Below are 17914 nucleotides of genomic sequence, written 5' to 3' on the forward strand. Positions count from 1 at the left end.
GAGTAGGGCCGACATAGGTTCCACCAACCGAGCCGTGTCCCCAGACTGCCTCAGTGATCCTGAGGTGGAGCTTGAAGACTATGAACTAGTGGGCCGAGTTGCTTCAGGCAGTTTGGCGTCTACCTCCCGCCGAGGTCGGATGCTAGACAGGTTTGGTCCTTCGACCATGACGCCTGAGGGGCTTCAATCCATACTTCTGTCCTACAATCTTCCTGTGGGGTACACATATTTCATTCCTTCGGGTAGCTTTCCTTGGGAACACGGTCCCGACGAGATCGTGATTTTTCGAGAGCAGCTCGCCGCAGGGTTGCGACTTCCTTTCCATCCCCTTCTCGTCGAAGTCATAAACCACTTCGGTGTCACCATTGGCCAGCTTCATCCAAACTCTATTCGGAACCTGGTGGGGACGATATCCCTTTTTTGCGAGCAGAACTTCCCCTTGGACTTAGAGATATTCTCCTCTATCTTGATGCTCAAGAGACAGGCGGGTCCTCTTCCTGGGGGGAGACGGGCGTATTACCTTACTCCTCGCCAGGGTTTTAAGCTTCTGCACGATCTCCCTAACAAGGTCCCGGCGTGGAAGCGGGACTACTTCGGCGTGCGAAGTGCACAAGGATGGCCCTTTCAGACCGGGTGGGGTGAGGCCGCTCCCGACTCGGGCGTAACTCTTGATAAAGAGACGGTGAAGGGTCTCCGGCAGTGGGCACGGCAAGGCTTAAAGTGCCACCACTACTTAACGGAGGCTAAGCTTTTTGCAGCCGGCCTGAGTTTGGGTAGGTTTCTGGCTATGCAGTTTCTTGCTTGCTCTGTTCCTTCATTTTTTCTGATGTCGAACTCGTTCTGCAGGTGTGATGGATGCGGAGAGAACTCGCGGCGGGCATTTGTTCCAAGGTATGAAGAGGAGGAAGCGGGTCGCCAAGCGAACTCGTAACAAGCTGCCCCTGGATGAGGAGCCCCAAGCCCCAGACCATACGACAGAGGATCTGCCCGGGGAGCCCAAAGTGACTCCACCGGTGCACGAGACTGCCGGGGCGCCTTTCGCTGAAACCACTCATACGGGCGCTCCTGCGTACTCGAGTGCTCCTCACTCCGGGTCTGCTCATACGCGGGCTGGGCCCTCAGGCTCGGGAGCTCAAGGGGAGTTTAGGAGCGTGTTGATGCCGAACTACACTCTTCAAAAGAGTAGGGATGCTACTTTCCCCGAGGAGGTCGCGCCGTGGACCGATCTTCCCTTGAATCAGGTCGCTTGCCGCGCCGTAACACATGCCATGGTGGTAAGTGATTTTTTTTTTTTTTTTATTTCCGTTGCTTCTGTTGTCTTTTTGCTCACTTGTTTCTTTTGGTAGGTGAATTCTTCGATTCATGCCTTGGCGGCCCAAGTGGAGAGGAGCTCGTGACAGGCGCGAGCTGCTGAGGCTGCTGCTCATGCTGCTGAAGAAGCCTTCCATGCTGCAGAGGCAAATACTCGGGCTGCTGAGGCGGCTGCTTACGCTGCTGAAAAGGCTGCTCGCGTCGCGATGGCCAGACAGGCGAGGTCTCAGCGTGACGCCGAGGCCATGGGGGTAGTTGTCAAGCACATGGCGGACTTGAAGTTGGATTTGCAGCATCAAGTTGAGTATCTTCAGGAGGACATTAGGGAGAGAACACAGATTTTCTCCCAAGGCATTGAAGACGCCAAAAAGAAGGCAGTTGAAGACTACATTGCCTCCCCGCGTTTTGACGATCTGATGGTGGACTCTTACAGGAGGGGGTTCAAGTTGAGCCGGTGGATGATCTGGAATACATATCCCGACCTTGATGTAAGTGCCATAACCACTTCGCGCATAACTCAGGAGATGGCCAATGCTGCCGATGGCGAGCCGGACTCTGAAGGAGAGGCAGGGCCTTCGGGTGTTGTTGAAGTGCCTTCCGATGGCGAAGAAGTGGCTCCGGGCATGTAATTTTGTTTTGCCAATGTACTGTTTCTTGCAATGGAGTGTCTTTTTCCCCTTGCTCATCTTCCCCGAGCTATTTCTTTGCCGGGTTTTTAAATTTCCGTGGTCTTTTATGCCGTGAACTGATTTTTTGCTGAGCTGATAATGTGCTGTCTACGCCGAAGTTCCTTGGCTTGCCTTGTGGCACATAGGGCCTGATTTCGTCCACTTCGCTAGGTGGTTTATAGGTAGTATCGCCTCAAGTTCACGATGTTCCACGTTCGGGGTACTCGTTTGCCTTCCAAGGTTTCGAGTTCATATGCGCCCCCGAGCGCTGTTTTTACTTTAAAGGGCCCTTCCCAATTAGGTCCAAGCTTGCCGACACCGGGTTCGGGCACCATAATTTTCCGGAGGACCAGGTCGCCGACTCGGAAGCTTCGTCGCTTTACTCTGCTATTGTAGTAGCGAGCTACCTGCTGCTGGTATGCCGTTGTTCGGATGTGCGCGAGGTCCCTTACCTCGTCCAGTAGGTCGAGGTTGGTGCGTAACTCGTCTCCGTTCATCCGATCGTCGTATGTTTCTAATCGCAACGTTGGTATTTCGATTTCCATCGGGATCACCGCTTCAGTGCCGTAGGTGAGGTTGAAGGGGGTTTCTCCCGTGGCTGCTTTTTCGGTCGTTCGGTGAGCCCATAAGAGACTTGGTAGCTCTTCGGCCCACAATCCCTTAGCTCGATCCAGACGTGCTTTCAGTCCGCGCAGGATGGCTCTGTTCATTACTTCCGTCTGACCGTTTGCATGTGGGTGTGCAACTGACGTGAAATTTTGCCGAATCCCCATGTCCTGACACCACTCTTGGAACTTGATATCTTCGAACTGTTTGCCGTTGTCGGAAATTAGAACCCGAGGTAATCCTAACCGACATACTATGTTCTTCCAAAAGAAGTTCTGTATGTTTCGGGCCGTAACAGTTGCCAAAGGTTCGGCTTCTATCCACTTTGTAAAATAATCTACCGCAACAACTAAGAATTTTCTTTCGCCTGTTGCTGGTGGGAATGGCCCAAGGAGGTCGATGCCCCATTGTGCAAAGGGCCACGGGCTGGTGAGGTATTTGAGGTCGGAGGCAGGTTGATGGTGGATGTTAGCGTGCTTCTGACACTTGTCGCATTTTCTGACGAGCTCGACAGCTTCTGCCTTCATCGTTGGCTAGTAGTATCCTTGTCGAAGTGCCTTTTGGGCGAGTGCTCTGCCCCCCAAGTGTCCGCCGCACAGGCCTTCATGAGTGTCGCGGAGTACAAACTCGGCTTCGGTAGGTCGCAGGCACCGCAAATAGGGGAGCGTGTACGACCGTCGGTATAACCGTTCGTCTATTATGACATATTTGGCCGCCTGGCGCTGCACCCTTTTGGTGGCATTGCGTTCTACAGGGAGGGTTCCGTCTATCAGGAAGCTCGCGAGTGGATCGATCCAGCTCGGCTCTGCTTCTAAGATGGGAGCGACCTCCTTTGTCCCCCCGAGAATACTAGGCCGAGGTAAGTCCTCTATGTACACAGTTCTCATATTGTTAGGACTCGTGCTGGCTAACCGGGACAGGGCGTCGGCCTCAGTGTTTTCGGACCTCGGGATTTGCCTGATGATGTGTGACCGGAAGTTGAGCAGGGCTTCTTTTACTTTGGCCAAATATGCGATCACGGAGAGATCGCGTGCTTCGTACTCGCCGGTAACTTGGTTTACCACGAGTTGAGAATCGCTGCAGATGACCAAGTGTTTTGCCTTAAACTTTCGCGCTAGGTCCAGCCCAGCGATTAGCGCTTCGTACTCTGCCTCGTTGTTGGATGCGCGAACTAAAAGCGTAGCGCGTACTCTACTTTTGTGCCGCTCGGGCCGCACAAGACTATTCCAGCTCCGCTGCCCTGCCGGTTCGAGGAACCATCCACGTGAAGGATCCAGGGCTCCTCATCCCAATTCGCTCTCCGCCTGGTCAGGAGAGATGCCACACTGGATGCTACTTCACGGGGTTTGAACTCTATGGGGTCAGGAGCTCCGGGTTCATCGCAAATGGGGACCTCGGGCTCGACCTGTGGGGCTTCGTGGCTGAAAGTGCATTCGGCGATAAAATCTGCCAAAGCTTGGGCCTTGATAGCGGTTCTCGGTTTGTACTGGAGATCGTACTCGCTGAGTTTGATGGCCCATTTCGTCAATCGACCGGAGACTTCGGGTTTGAGTAAAACTTGTCTGAGAGGTCTGTTAGTTAGGACGATGACTGTATGAGCCTAGAAGTACGGGCGGAGTTTCCGAGCTGCTATTACTAGGGCGTATGCTAGTTTTTCTATCTCCGGGTACCTTGCCTCTGCTCCCTGCAAAATTTTACTAACATAATATATGGGTCGTTGGACCCGGTCTGTTTCCTTTATTAGTACCGAACTGACCGCCTCGTCGCTCACCGAGAGGTACAGTTGTAAGACCTCGCCCACCAAGGGCCGGGCTAAGGTTGGTATACTAGCGAGGTAACCTTTTAGTTCGTCGAACGCGAATTGGTAGTCCTGGGTCCATTCGAACCCTTTGCCTTTGACTGCCTTGAAGAAGGGTAGGCAGCAGTCTGCTGATTTAGATAAGAAGCGGCTTAGAGCGGCTATGCGGCCGTTTAGCCTCTGGACCTCTTTTACTTTCCGAGGTGGTTTCATATCTAGAATGGCTTTTATTTTGTCCGGGTTGGCCTCAATATCGCGCCGATTGACAATGTAGCCTAGGAACTTGCCCGAGGTGACGCCGAAGACACACTTGTTGGGATTCAACTTCATGCTAAAGTGTCGCAGGATTTGAAAAACAGAATCTAAGTCTTGTATTAACTCTTGTGAAAACTGAGTTTTGACGACCATGTCGTCTACGTAGCACTCTATCTTCGTACCATTCAGGGGCCGAAATAGCTTATTTACAAGTCTTTGGAAAGTTGCCCTAGCGTTTTTTAGTCCGAAGGGCATGACTTTGTAGCAATACAGGCCGAACTCGGTAATGAAGCTGGTTTTTTCCTCATCGGATGGGTCCATCCTAACTTGGTTGTAGCCCGAGTAGGCGTCTAGGAAGCTTAGCAACTCGTTTCCCGAGGTCGCGTCCACTAGGCGGTCAATTCTGGGGAGGGGGAAGCAATCTTTCGGGGAAGCTCGGTTCAGGTCGGTATAGTCGATGCACATGCGCCACTTGCCGCTTGCCTTTTTTACCAACACCGGGTTGGCCACCCAGCTCGGGTAGTGGACTTCCCTTATGAAGTTTGCTGCGAGGAGCTTCTCAACCTCCTCGTCGACCGCTCTCCAGCGTTCAGGGGCTAAGTTGCGTTTCTTTTGTCTAACGGGTCTGACTACAGGGTCAGTATTAAGTTTGTGAGTTATCAGTCCGGGGCTAATGCCGAGCATGTCGGCCGCGGACCAGGCAAAAATATCTAAATTTTGGAGTAAAAAACTTACCAGTTCGGCTCGTAGGGGATCTTCGATGGAAGCTCCGATGCTTAGTGTGCGAGCTGGGTCCGTAGCTGAAGCCTGGATTGCGACTGTTTCCTCCGTGGGCAAAGCTCGCTCCTCACCTTGCTCCGCCGGCCGCTCCAGCTCGAGGTCGTCGGCCGCCTTGGTTTTTCCCTTTAGGGCGGCAACGTAGCACTTGCGGGACTCGAGCTGGTCGCCTCGCGCTACCCCTATACCGAAGTCCGTAGGGAACTTCATGGCCAAATAGTAGGTGGAGACCACCGCCCGTAGGACATGCGTGATCGGCCGCCCTATTATGGCATTGTATGGGGAGGGGGTCGCGACTACCAGGAAATCATGGTTGAGTCTGACCGCACAAGGCCATGTGCCGACTTCCATAGGGACAGTTATTTTCCCGAGGGGCCTAACTTCCTCTCCGCTGAAACCTACCAGGGGAGTGTTCGCGGGCTTCAGCTCGCTCCTCTTTAACTGCAGCTGGTCAAATACCGATTTGAAGAGGATGTCCGCTGAGCTGCCCGAATCTACGAGTACGCGCCTGACCTCGAAATCGCTGATCCTTAGCTTAATGACAAGCGCGTCATCATGGGGGTAGTGGACTCCTCGCGTGTCATCCTCCGTGAAAAAGATTGGCTCTTCGGTCTTTGGCCTCTTTGGGGGGTTCCTTTCTTCGAGGGCCACTTCGCGAACTGAAGTCCGGGCTGTTGCCGAGGTACACCCCGCTACTACGGATCCTCCCACTATTACATGGATGGTTCCCCGAACTGGCCTCTCTTCCGGAGGCTGCTTCTGCAACGGTTCGGCAGGTCTGTTGCTAGACTCGGGTGCATCCTTTTCTTGCTCCCCCTACTGACCTGCTTTATTGTTATTGTTGTGCTGTACAAAATTTCTCAAGTATTCACGACGGATGAGTCCCTCTATCTCATCCCGGAGGTTATTACACTGTTCGGTGCTATGACCATGGTCTCTATGGAAACTACAATACAAATTCTTGTTTCTATCGTTCGGATTTCCCTTCAGGCGAGGTGGCCACTTAACGTACGGAGCGTCTTTGATCATCATTAAGATCTCTGTCCGCCTCGTGTTCAACGGCGTGTAGTCCGTCCGAACTGCTAAGGGGGACCGGAAGGATTGGTTTGGCTTCGGCTCCCGGGTCGGGTTTTTTCTACTCACCGGGTTGGAGAGCTCGCCTTCTCTCTTTCTTTTCTCGTTCCCGCCTTCGGTTCGTTGGTTGATCTCTTCCTCAGTCCTCATGAACTTATCCGCGAGTTTGAGGAATTCGGCCACGGTCGCGGGCTGGTTGGCCACCATGTGCCATTTGAACTCTTTGTGCGTCACCCCTCTTTTGGCCGCCGCGAGCTGCACTGCGGGGTCCAACCGTGGTATTTGCAAGCATGCCTCGTTGAACCGCTTGATGTAGCCCCGAATAGACTCTCCTTCTCTTTGGACCACTCCGAAGATGCTTTCCTCTGTTCTGGGGCACCGTCGACTGGTGACGAAGTGTGTGGTGAAGACTTGCACGAACTGGGCCCAGCACTTTATCGACCCGGGGGCCAGGTTCCTGTACCAAGTGCGGGCTACCCCCCTGAGGGTGGTGGTAAAGGCCACGCACATGCACGATTCGCTAGCCCTGGCGAGGTACATTTGCGACTGAAAGGCGTCAACGTGGTCGTTGGGGTCGAAGGACCCGTCGTACTTGTCCAGAGGTGGGAGTTTGAAGTCTCTGGGTAAGGGGACCGCCAGGAGTTCCGATGCGAGGGGGGAAGGAACGGAGAGAGCCGGGGTAGCCCCTACCTCGTCCGAGCTCGTGGCTTTGCCTCTGACTTCCGACAAGGCGCGGGTTGCGGTCTGGCGACTTCGCCGGCGCCTTCGCCGTTGAGCGGGCCTTGTGCTGGCGCTGCTGGCCTCCGTGTTACCGAGCTCGATGGGCCTAAAGTGCTGGTAGTCCGCCGCCAGGGCGCTGAATCGATTTTCGGTGAGCGGGAGCTCGGGCTTGGAGTGCCGGGGTGCTGACCTCGCGGGCGAGGTTCCCGACCCACCCGCGGGTTGCGAGGCGGGGATGACATTTCTCTCTCTTCGGCCTGGGGACGAGGCCTGGCTGTTGGGGTGGTTTTGGGGCCGGGAGGCCTTCGCCCGGCGGGGGCGCCCATCCTGCGGGGAGGCCTTGACCGGCCTCGGAGCGGGGTGGCGAGGTGGAAGTAGTGGTTGGTTCAGTGGCAGTTGGGGGAACTGCTGTTGGTAGTGATACTGGGAGATGTTGTGCAGCACTTGGTGCTGGTGAAGCTGGTGTTGCTGGAACTGTTGCATTTGGGCTTGCATTGCCCGCATGCACTGCACCAGGTCCTCCAACCGGTCTTGGCTAGCTGCCAGGGGGACGGCAGTTGGTTTAGTGAAAGTTGTCTCAATGGGGAGAGGAAAGGGGACGTTTGTGGTAGGAGGGTTTACGGGTGCCATTGCTTGTGGCGTGTTCAGGATGGGGATCCCATCCGCCGAAAGGGGGATGGTGAACTGTCCAACGCACACTACGGGGACCTGAAGTTGCTCCCCGGTGGCGTTTGTCTCCGTGCCGCGTCCGGTGTTGCTGGAGGAGGCCATGAGCGTTGGGATTTTTGAAGAAGAAAGGGGGTATCGAAGTTTGGAGGGAGGCCTTTTGAAGCGTTCCCACAGACGGCGCCAATTGATGGAGCGCGATCCGGCTGGTCTTAGCTGTCCGCTGCCTTGCTTTCAAACGAGGTAGCAGGGATCCTGAAACGGGAGAGATGGGAAAGCTCCGGGGGGAACCCGGTGTAGAGGCTCCGAAGCTCAAGTTAGAATCTTTCAAAAGCAAGGTAATACCAGATAGCGCAAAGTTTGCATACCTCCGTTGTCGGGGGGCAGGGGGCTCTTATAGTCGCTTCGCGTACTCGTCCCGAGGCCCTTGTCAGATCGGGTATGATTACCCTTGCGCTTGTCAACTCGGCCGTCGTCCCTTCTGCTGAGACAGAACCGTCACTGCCTAACCGTCTAACTGGAGATGGCGGCGTCAGTGGCGGTGGCAGGTGGCCGTTTAGAGTGCTGCTGCCAAAACGTCAGATCCCAAGTCAGTCAGGCGTGGCGCCCTCGGGCACGGACTTCCCTGGTGTCAGGCATGGTACGACTTGTTTGGCTTTGGTGCCTAGAAGATGATGCGAAGTGCTGAGCGAGGCGGTCTTGAGCTCGGAGGTATCCCAAACTGTAACAAGGTGGGTCAGTTCGGCGAAGTGTGTCCCGAGCTGTTACAAGGTGGTAGTTCAGCGAAGTCTATCCCGAGCTGTTACAAGGTGGTCAGTTCGGCGAAGTCTACCCCGAGCTGTTACAAGGTGGTCAGTTCGGCGAAGTCCACCCCGAGCTGTTACAAGGTGGTCAGTTCGGCGAAGTCCATCCCGAGCTGTTACAAGGTGGGTTAGTTCGGCGAAGTGTGTCCCCTTGTTCCCGCCTAGGCTTGACCCCTTTTGCCGAGCTGTCGTTTCTGCCACGTGTCTCATAATAAAGAGGTCGGGCCAAATCTTCCTTCATCAATAACAATTAAAAAAAGAAAAATAAAAAATACAAGTAAGAATGTGTTATCAATGATAAATAATGAATAATTAAAAATAATATTTTATATTGTTCTAAGATTATTTTAATAATAAAATTAGTTATATTTAACTTAAATTATAGTAAGAACGTGTTACTAATGATAAATAATGAATCAATTGTGTGAAGGACATTTTGGAAATAAAAATAAAAATGTTGTTAGTTTTGATATCTGAAGTCTAAAAATGAGAGTTATTAAAAGAATGGTTTAAAGTCTAAAAAAATTGCATTAAAGACATTGGAGGTTGAATACAAACAAAGATAACAAGGCCTAATCTGAACTTTGAGTTCTTATTTTTCTTGGTGCATGTGCATTTGCATGAGAAAATTTTAAATTGTAAAACAATTATTATTATTATTATTATTACTATTTTATTATTATTATTATTATTATTATTATTATTATTATTAATAGGGTTTTTACAAAATAATAATAGTTTCATGAATTTGAAAATTTGGATATATTTTAAATATATTACAAAAATAATGAGCGGGACAAGAAAATCATTTTCTTGGACCAAATTGCCACTTTTATAAATCTACATATATAATTGAGAAGGGAGGGCATGAGTTATTGTTATTTGTCTTCTTCCTCCCGACACTCAGACATAGAAATTGGTGGGGTAAGTCTTCTTCTCATCTCATCTCCTTCTCTCTCTCTCTCTCCATTCGCCGCTATAACTCAAGCCAATAGCCAACAATGATGCTTTAGTCTGTCACTATTGTCGTTGCAATGCTGCAAATCTGAACTTATCCACCACCATCTCTCTCTTCTTGTGTATCTGAACCGGTCCCCTCATCGCCATACTCTATTTTTCTCATTAACCTAAACACTTGGAAAAGACATTTGCTTACACATGAGTGAGAGGAAGCTGGAGGGAGAGAAACAACCCAAACACAGATTGAGAGGGGGACTAGTTTTGGTATTTTTAGATACTCACAAGAAAAAATGAGACAAGAACTTGCTAAGTATATTGTATATGCAAAACAACCATTTATATTAACTGAAGATCCAAAACTAGAAAAATGGTTTTGTATTTTTGTAAATCCACACTATAAAAAAGTTTCTAAGAATACTATAAGAACTTATGCTTTAAAATTTTTTTATTCATATAAACAAAATTTGATTTTTTTTTGTTGGCAAATCTTAATTTTAAAGTTGCAATTACTTCGGATGTTTGGACATCAAAATTTAATATTAGTTATATTTGTGTTATCGCCATTTCATTGATAAAAAATTGTTTTTGAATAAAAGAATTTTAAGTTTTATCAGGCTTGAATGACCACATGGTGGCCCAGCTATTGCTGCAAGTATTTTAAATACTTTGCATGCTTATGGTGATAATGCTAGCAATAATGATTCTGCAATAAATGTTTTAAAATCTCAATTAAAACCATGCTTAAATGGTAAATTATTTCATGTTAGATGTGCATGTCACATCTTAAATTTATGTATTGAAGATGCCTTGAATATTATTTCAAATCATATTTCAAAAATTAGAAATTGTATTATATATATAAAAGGGCAAGAAAAGAAGAATTTAAATATTTATGCCAAAATTATGGTTTAAAATATAAACATTTTATATTAGATTAAAACATAAGTGGAATTCTACCTATGCTATGTTAGAAAGTTGTATATCTCATAAACAAATTCTTTCTGATTTTTATAATTTAAAAATGACTAGTGATATGATATTTGAGGAAGACTGGGAAATGACAATCTGTATAATTTTTTTTAAAACATTTTTATGATGCAACAAATGAATTACTTGGAATTTATTATCAAACTATTTGTAATTTACCGTATCAATTAATGGCAATTAGTGATTTTTTGCCAAATATAGAAATGATCCACAATTTCAATGTATTGTTGAAATTATGGAAAATAAATTTAAAAAATATTGGGAGAACATTTCTCCCACTTATTGTTTAGCTACAATATTAGACCCTAGGATTAGGAAAGATGGTTTAGATATTTTACTTAAAACATATTATCAAAATATGAATATTGATATAGGAAATAAAAAAGAAGAAATTAATAATTTTTTATTTGAAATGTATAGTTTGTATGAATCTGAAGTTGTAGGTATTTCCTACAACTTGTTCATCTTCTTCTTCTTCTCTTTCCAACTTTGAGCCCAATAGTAGAAGAGAAAAGTTTTTTTATTTAATAAGTAGAAGGCAAAAATCTGCTAGTTCTACAACAAGTTCATTTACTAAACTTAATTTTTATTTGCAAGCACATTTTTCTAATTTAAGTGAAGTATCGAATAATTTTGATATTTTAGACTAGTGGAGTGAACACTCGAAAAATTATTTGGTTCTCACCGCCATGGCACATGATTTACTAACCCCTTCGGTGTCTACAATTCCATTGGAGTCTTGTTTTAGTGCAGGTACCAGGGTGCTGGATGACAAAAGAAACTGCATGAGCGATGAGAGCATAGAGATGTGCATTTGCTTCAAGGATTGGCTAGATGCAGAAAACAGATTACAAGACAAGGGAGGGCATGATACAACACCATACATTTCACCCGAAGCAGATGATGAAAGACATGAATGATGATTCATGAATTTGACTACTTGTAGAATTTTTCATTTTTTCAAATTATTGTAAAATTTTCAAATTTTATTTAATTTATTTGATATATTTTTTTAATTTTTTAACAATGTAATTTTGTATTTTCAATTTCTAACCATATTGTATTTTTTATATTTTATTAATTTATTCCATTTTTATATTTCATTTATCCAAGTATGCAATGATCCAATCATTGTATTTGTAATTCACTAATTTGTACCATTCAGATTTAAATGAAATAAAGTTCTTATTTTTCTTCCAGTTTGTTATTCCTTCGTTCTTATTTCAATTTGATTAAGTATTTTTTTTTCATTTATGTATTAAATAACTTAGATTTCTCATTTATTAATTTTTTAAATAGTTCATAATTCCCAAAGTTCATAGGAAAGTTAAATATTTTAGTTTTACAATTTTACTTAGAAAAGAAATCAAAATTTTCAAAAAAAAAAAAACAGTGCAGCCCGGTTCAGCCTAGGCCCAAAGCTTGCCCTATGGCCCAGCCCGGCACGACCTGCAGCCCCGACCTAGGCCCGCATGCCGACACGACACGAGACAGGCCCGCTTGGGCCTGGGCCGTACTGGGCCGACCCCCAAAATTTCTACCAGGAAAGACGGCATGACCCATAGTGGCCCGCAGACCAACAAGGCGGGCCGCCCACGGGCCATGCTATTCCGACTCAAGCTTACCAAACAGTAGCATTGACTCGTTGCACTCCGCACATGCCGCCGAGTTTGCAAAATCTATCACACCTACTGAAGCCTCTAACAAAAGCTACAGTGACTCAGGGTTGAAACTTGAAAGATGCATCAAAATTGCATTTCACCCACTTCAAGGGTAGGAGACGAAATGTTGGGCATTTTACTATTGGCATTAGACTAACTATGTAGTCATGTAACTTGGTCATGTTGTTGATTAAATACATTTATTGGACTGTTAGAGAATTGAAATATTTTGAAACGTTCGTCGGCATCAAGGTCCTTAATGGGTGGACCTTTTGATTTGAATATATATAATTGTTTGCAAGTTTTAAGTAAGAGAGATGGAAGATACGATTTTATTTTGATATATTTGAATATATATAATTGTTTTAGACTGTTTTTAGTGTTGATTTCATTTTAAAACCCAGCATTCACCAACTCCAAATCACTTTTGTGTTTTTTTGGCTTCCAAATCACTTTTGTGTTACTAATTTAAATTCGAATAATACTTGTGTGTGAATTACTTAATACGAGATCAATCCAATCTATGTGGTCCAGTGTTCCGTAATGAATATTTTCAGTCTTTTGTCTCATTTTGTTAATGTAAAATTTAAATATATAAATAAAACATATAATAGTGTCTATCAAACAAAAAACAAGAACAATAATAGTGGGGCTTGATCATGACTAATCTAGTACTATAAAAACTAAATTGTGCCACGCCACATGGATCCAAACCCATTCCTGATTTTCTCCTTTTAAAACTAAACTAAAATAATATTTTTATATTATTCTAAGATCATTTTAATAATAAAATTAGTTATATTTAACTTAAATTATAGTAAGAACGTGTTACTAATGATAAATAATGAATCAATTGTGTGAAGGACATTTTGGAAAAAAAAAATGTTGTTAGATTTGATATCTGAAGTATGAAAATGAGAGTTATTAAAAGAATGGTTTAAAGTCTATTATTATTATTTGTAATAATTAATTACATGCATTTATTTCTATATAGAAAATTTAAATTACAATACTATTATTATTATTATTATTATTATTAGGGTTTTTTACAAAAAAAAAATAATAGAGTTTCATGAATTTGCAAATTTCGATATGTTTTAAATATATTACAAAAATAATTAGCGGGACAACAAAATCATTTTCTTGGACCAAATTGACACTTTTATAAATCTACAAATTAAATTGAGAAGGGAGGGCAGAAGCTACTATTCATCGTCTTCCTCCTCCCGACACTCAGACATAGAACTTGGCGGGGTAAGTCTCATCTTATCTCTCTTTCTCTCTCTCTCTCTCTCTCTCTCTCTATGCCTTCCCCTTTCTCCACCCGCCGCTATAACTCAAGCCAATAGCCAACAATGATGCTTTGGTCTGCCATTATTGCCGCTGCAATGCTGCAAATCCAAAATTAGCCACCACCAACTCTCTCTCTCTCTCTCTCTCTCTCCCCCCCACCCTCCCTCCCTCTTCCTCTCTCTCTTTATCTCTCTCCCTGCACCATCTGAACTAGTCCCTCATCGCCCTACTCTGTCTCTCGTCATCGATGCAATTCGAATCAATAACGACGCTAGAAACCTACCCCGTTTGTTCTCCTCTCTGGCTCGTTTTCCACTGGTCCCCTGTAATTTCTTTTATTTCCTACCTTTCCTTTATCCCGTAATAGCACAATCGCCCATTCATTATCAACACCTCCCTGTTCTCCAGCTCCCTCATTTTTGCTTGCTGCTACAACCCAGATTAACAACAACGATAGAACTTTTTTTCTCTCTCCAGTAATTCGATCATTTATCATCAAGAACTAATTCTAATGTTTTCCTATCACTGTTGGTGTCGTTTAGAGAAGGGACACGAGATTCAGGAATTTGGTGGAGTCCAGACGCTGTTTCAAGATTCTAATGGTGGTTTTGCTATAGCAGAAGAAGAAGAAGAAGAAGAAGAGGGGGAAGAGAGAAGAAGGGGCAACCATCGGACTGATTCAATGGTCACCATGATTCAATGGTCACCATCGGACTAACTTTTTTCCCACTCACTGTTTTTGTAATTTGTTTGTAAAGATATCTGATTTTGTCGATTCAACCAACTTTATTAATTTTTTTACCATAAATAAAAATAATTTTTATTTTAACAATTATTTTATTTAATGTGATGAATATAGAACATTAGACACGTTCCCAAATGTTTTCGACAAAATTCTATACTTTTTCATTTTTTGTGTTCTATCTTTTTCTAAATATTTATTATTTAATTATGACATCATGAGTTTTTTGAAAAAATTGGATCATTGACCCACCATATGGATAATAAATTACCTTTGCTTTCTTCTCAGTTTTAAATTATATATTTCATCTATATTATATAAATAATTACTTATTTGGATAATAAATTACCTTTACTTTCTTATCAGTTTTAAATTATATATTTCATCTATATTATATAAATAATTACTTATCACACTAGATTTTTGTTTGACATAATCAATATATAATTTTTTTTATATATTATTTTGATTACTTATACTTTTTTAATTTTTAAAGATTTATTATTTGACGATCATATCATCGATTTATCTATTTGACCCAAAGTACTAACCCAACATCCAAAAAGAAAAATAGTTTGATTTCTAGGTTGGCATTAAATTTTGTATTGCATCTCCATCATTGATAAAATTATGTCTTCTGTATAATGCTAATTTTTATTTAATGTAATAAGTGCATAATATTAGAGATGTACCTAATATTTTATTTTATAAATATATATTAGATGTGTGCCCAAAAATTTCTCTATTTGTTACTTTAGTGATTCATTGTATTTTGTATTTTTAAAAATAATGTCAAATTTTATTAACCCTAATGCAAGAAATAATGTAAAAAATCGAAGCAAGTTCAAAGAGATATCACTTTCTCTGAACGTCAAGGTTATGTGAACAAAATTCTTGGGTGTTTCACTTACCTGTTATTACTACCATGTGGTTGTGTAGCAGACATGCTCAACAGGTTTGGAACCTTGTTTTAACAATTATTCCTATTGGGATATGTTATGATATATTGTGACTTGAAAGGTAATTGATCAAATTCTTTAAGAATTAAAACTTTAATGACATATTTTATGGTTTTTTAATATTTTATTCTTCATCTCTTCTTGTTGTTTGCTATCCATAAGGAACTCATAATAAACTATAAGCATTTAAAGAATTATTTTTATGAATACTAAAAAATCAATAAAAACATCAATAAAAAATAATAATAAAAAATAGGATTAATATATGTAGTAAAAGTTGAGTTAAAATCTGAAATTGAAAAGTTCTATGAGATTTTAAGGGATGGGAAGAAGGTTGGGTTGGGCCCAACTTAAGCTCAGTCCAACCTAAAGTCAACTTTGGGTTAGGGTTGAAGGGATTTAGTTAGGGTTAGGGTTAGGGTTAGGGTTGGGTAGGTTAGGTTGAAGGTCGAATTGGGTTAGAGATAGAGTTGGGGGGTTTAAAACTTGGGGTTAGGCTAGGGTTGGCCTCAACCTAACCTAGCCTAACCCAAATTGTAGCCATAACTGTTGGGGCTCTTTATTTTGGTGTTAGGTGTAAGGGTGTTCAAATTCAGATATCGAACTGAAAACCGAACTAAACCAAACAAAATAAGTCAATTTGGTTTGGCTATTTCAGTTTCCTGGTCTAGTTTGGTTTGAGAAAAAAAAAAAAAAACAATCAAACCAAACCGAACCAAAAATTGAATTAATCAAAATAAATACATACATTTATATTTTAATTATAAGTATTAATATTAATATTACTATTTATATTAATAATAATAATATATAATATATATTTTAATTAGAAATGTTATATATTTTAATAATAATTATTAATATAAATATAAAATACATTTATATTTTAACTAACCAAATTAAAACTGAACCAAACCAATTTGAATTTGGTTCGGTTTCAAATCTATTTCAATTTGGTTTGGTTCATTAAATTACATAATCAAAATGTTGGTTAAGTTAAATTTTTGAATCAAACCTAATTGATGGAATTAGGGATGCAAACGAATAAGATCAGATTTGAATAAGGGTATATTCGAATATGATCCAACATTGTTCATGCTAGATCTGATCCAAAGATCTAATCGGATTAGATAGGATTGATTTAAATTTGAATCCAATCGATAAGTCGGATTTTTGGATCTAATTTGATCTGGCTTGTTTTCTTTAAAAAATTATAAATTATTAAAAGAAAAATAAAATATATTGATGTAGGGATACTTGGCGGGCCCTCGGATTGCACCACATAGAATTGACTAGATCAAATCCTGGCTGCACATCACCATCTACTTCCAACCACTTCAAGGCAAGGTCAGTTATAAAGGGAGGGTGGGGGCTTGCTCATCTCAAGGTAAGGACACTTATACTTACTTACATTCAGAATGCCAAGAGAATCATTCATGGCTATTAAGGACTAAGCTCTGAACCCTTGTCTCTAGCTTGGTCCGACCCCTCTTAAGCACTCGACTAACTTGACCATCGAGGTCTCCGCCCCTGAGATAACACGTAGGGCCTCTAACGTGTACTCTTTTCTTGTTTACAAGTTGGACCTATCAGCCTCGGACATCAGCAAAATTCCCTTGTTGCCCTCATCCTCATATTTGGCAACAACATATACTAATTTAAATAAGGTAAAAGAATACAAGTATTTTTAATTATTTTTATCATATATATGTTTTTGATAAAAATAAATAACATAACAAATTTATAAAAATATAATTATAAATAAATAGCATATATATGTATTATATATATTTATATATATAAACATATAATATATATCGGATCGAATAGGGGTGATCTAAATCCGATTTCTGATCGAATCCTTATTATCCGATCTAATCTGAAGATCCATACAAGAATAATCTGAATTCGACCAAATAAGATAGGACCATGATCCATTTGCACCCTAGGTGGAATGAATACCCCAGGATGCTTCGAAGAGCGTTAAGTCCCCTCCTCTTTCCCGACCTTTCTTCAATTTTGTAGGGCGCTCCTCTTCCCAACGAAATCGTTAAGGCCCCTCCTCTTCCCAACGGAAAAAAGAATGTGTGGGAAAACATGATTAGAGGGTTGTAAGTGGTGGATGCGTGCATGACTGGTGGCATTTAAAGTATGAGAATGTGGAGTGGAGGAGGAGGGTCACAACTTCTCTTGTCTATTGCCTTTTCTTCCTCTATACAATAATTTCCATGTCAAGACCTCCATTATCAACCATTTGCTTCTTTGAGAGTTTCTTTTAGAATTTGTATCATCTATAAAGACTAATCTCAGGTTTGGAACACTTTGCTTTTTACTGAAGTGGATTGCAGTCCACTTATCCCTATGTTTTTTTGTCTCCAACTAATCTGCTCCCCCCATTTTGTAAGTGTATCATAGTTTTTTTTTTTTTTTGAATCACGAGTTGAATGATTATTTTAGGTAGGTATAGTTTATCTGCATATACGCAAAGGCAATTAGTGCTATTTAATTGTTCGACAAGATATACAAACATGGTATTGGGTGCTGTTATGAGCACCCAATGAGACGTCACTTTCTCTGAATGTTTTTGATAGAAGAGCAAAATAAGTTTCAAAAGTCATTTAATAAAGGTATATG

Source organism: Nelumbo lutea, chromosome 2 (genome assembly GCF_056320005.1).
Source record: "Nelumbo lutea isolate HS-2025 chromosome 2, American lotus-T2T, whole genome shotgun sequence".
Lineage (NCBI taxonomy): Eukaryota > Viridiplantae > Streptophyta > Magnoliopsida > Proteales > Nelumbonaceae > Nelumbo > Nelumbo lutea.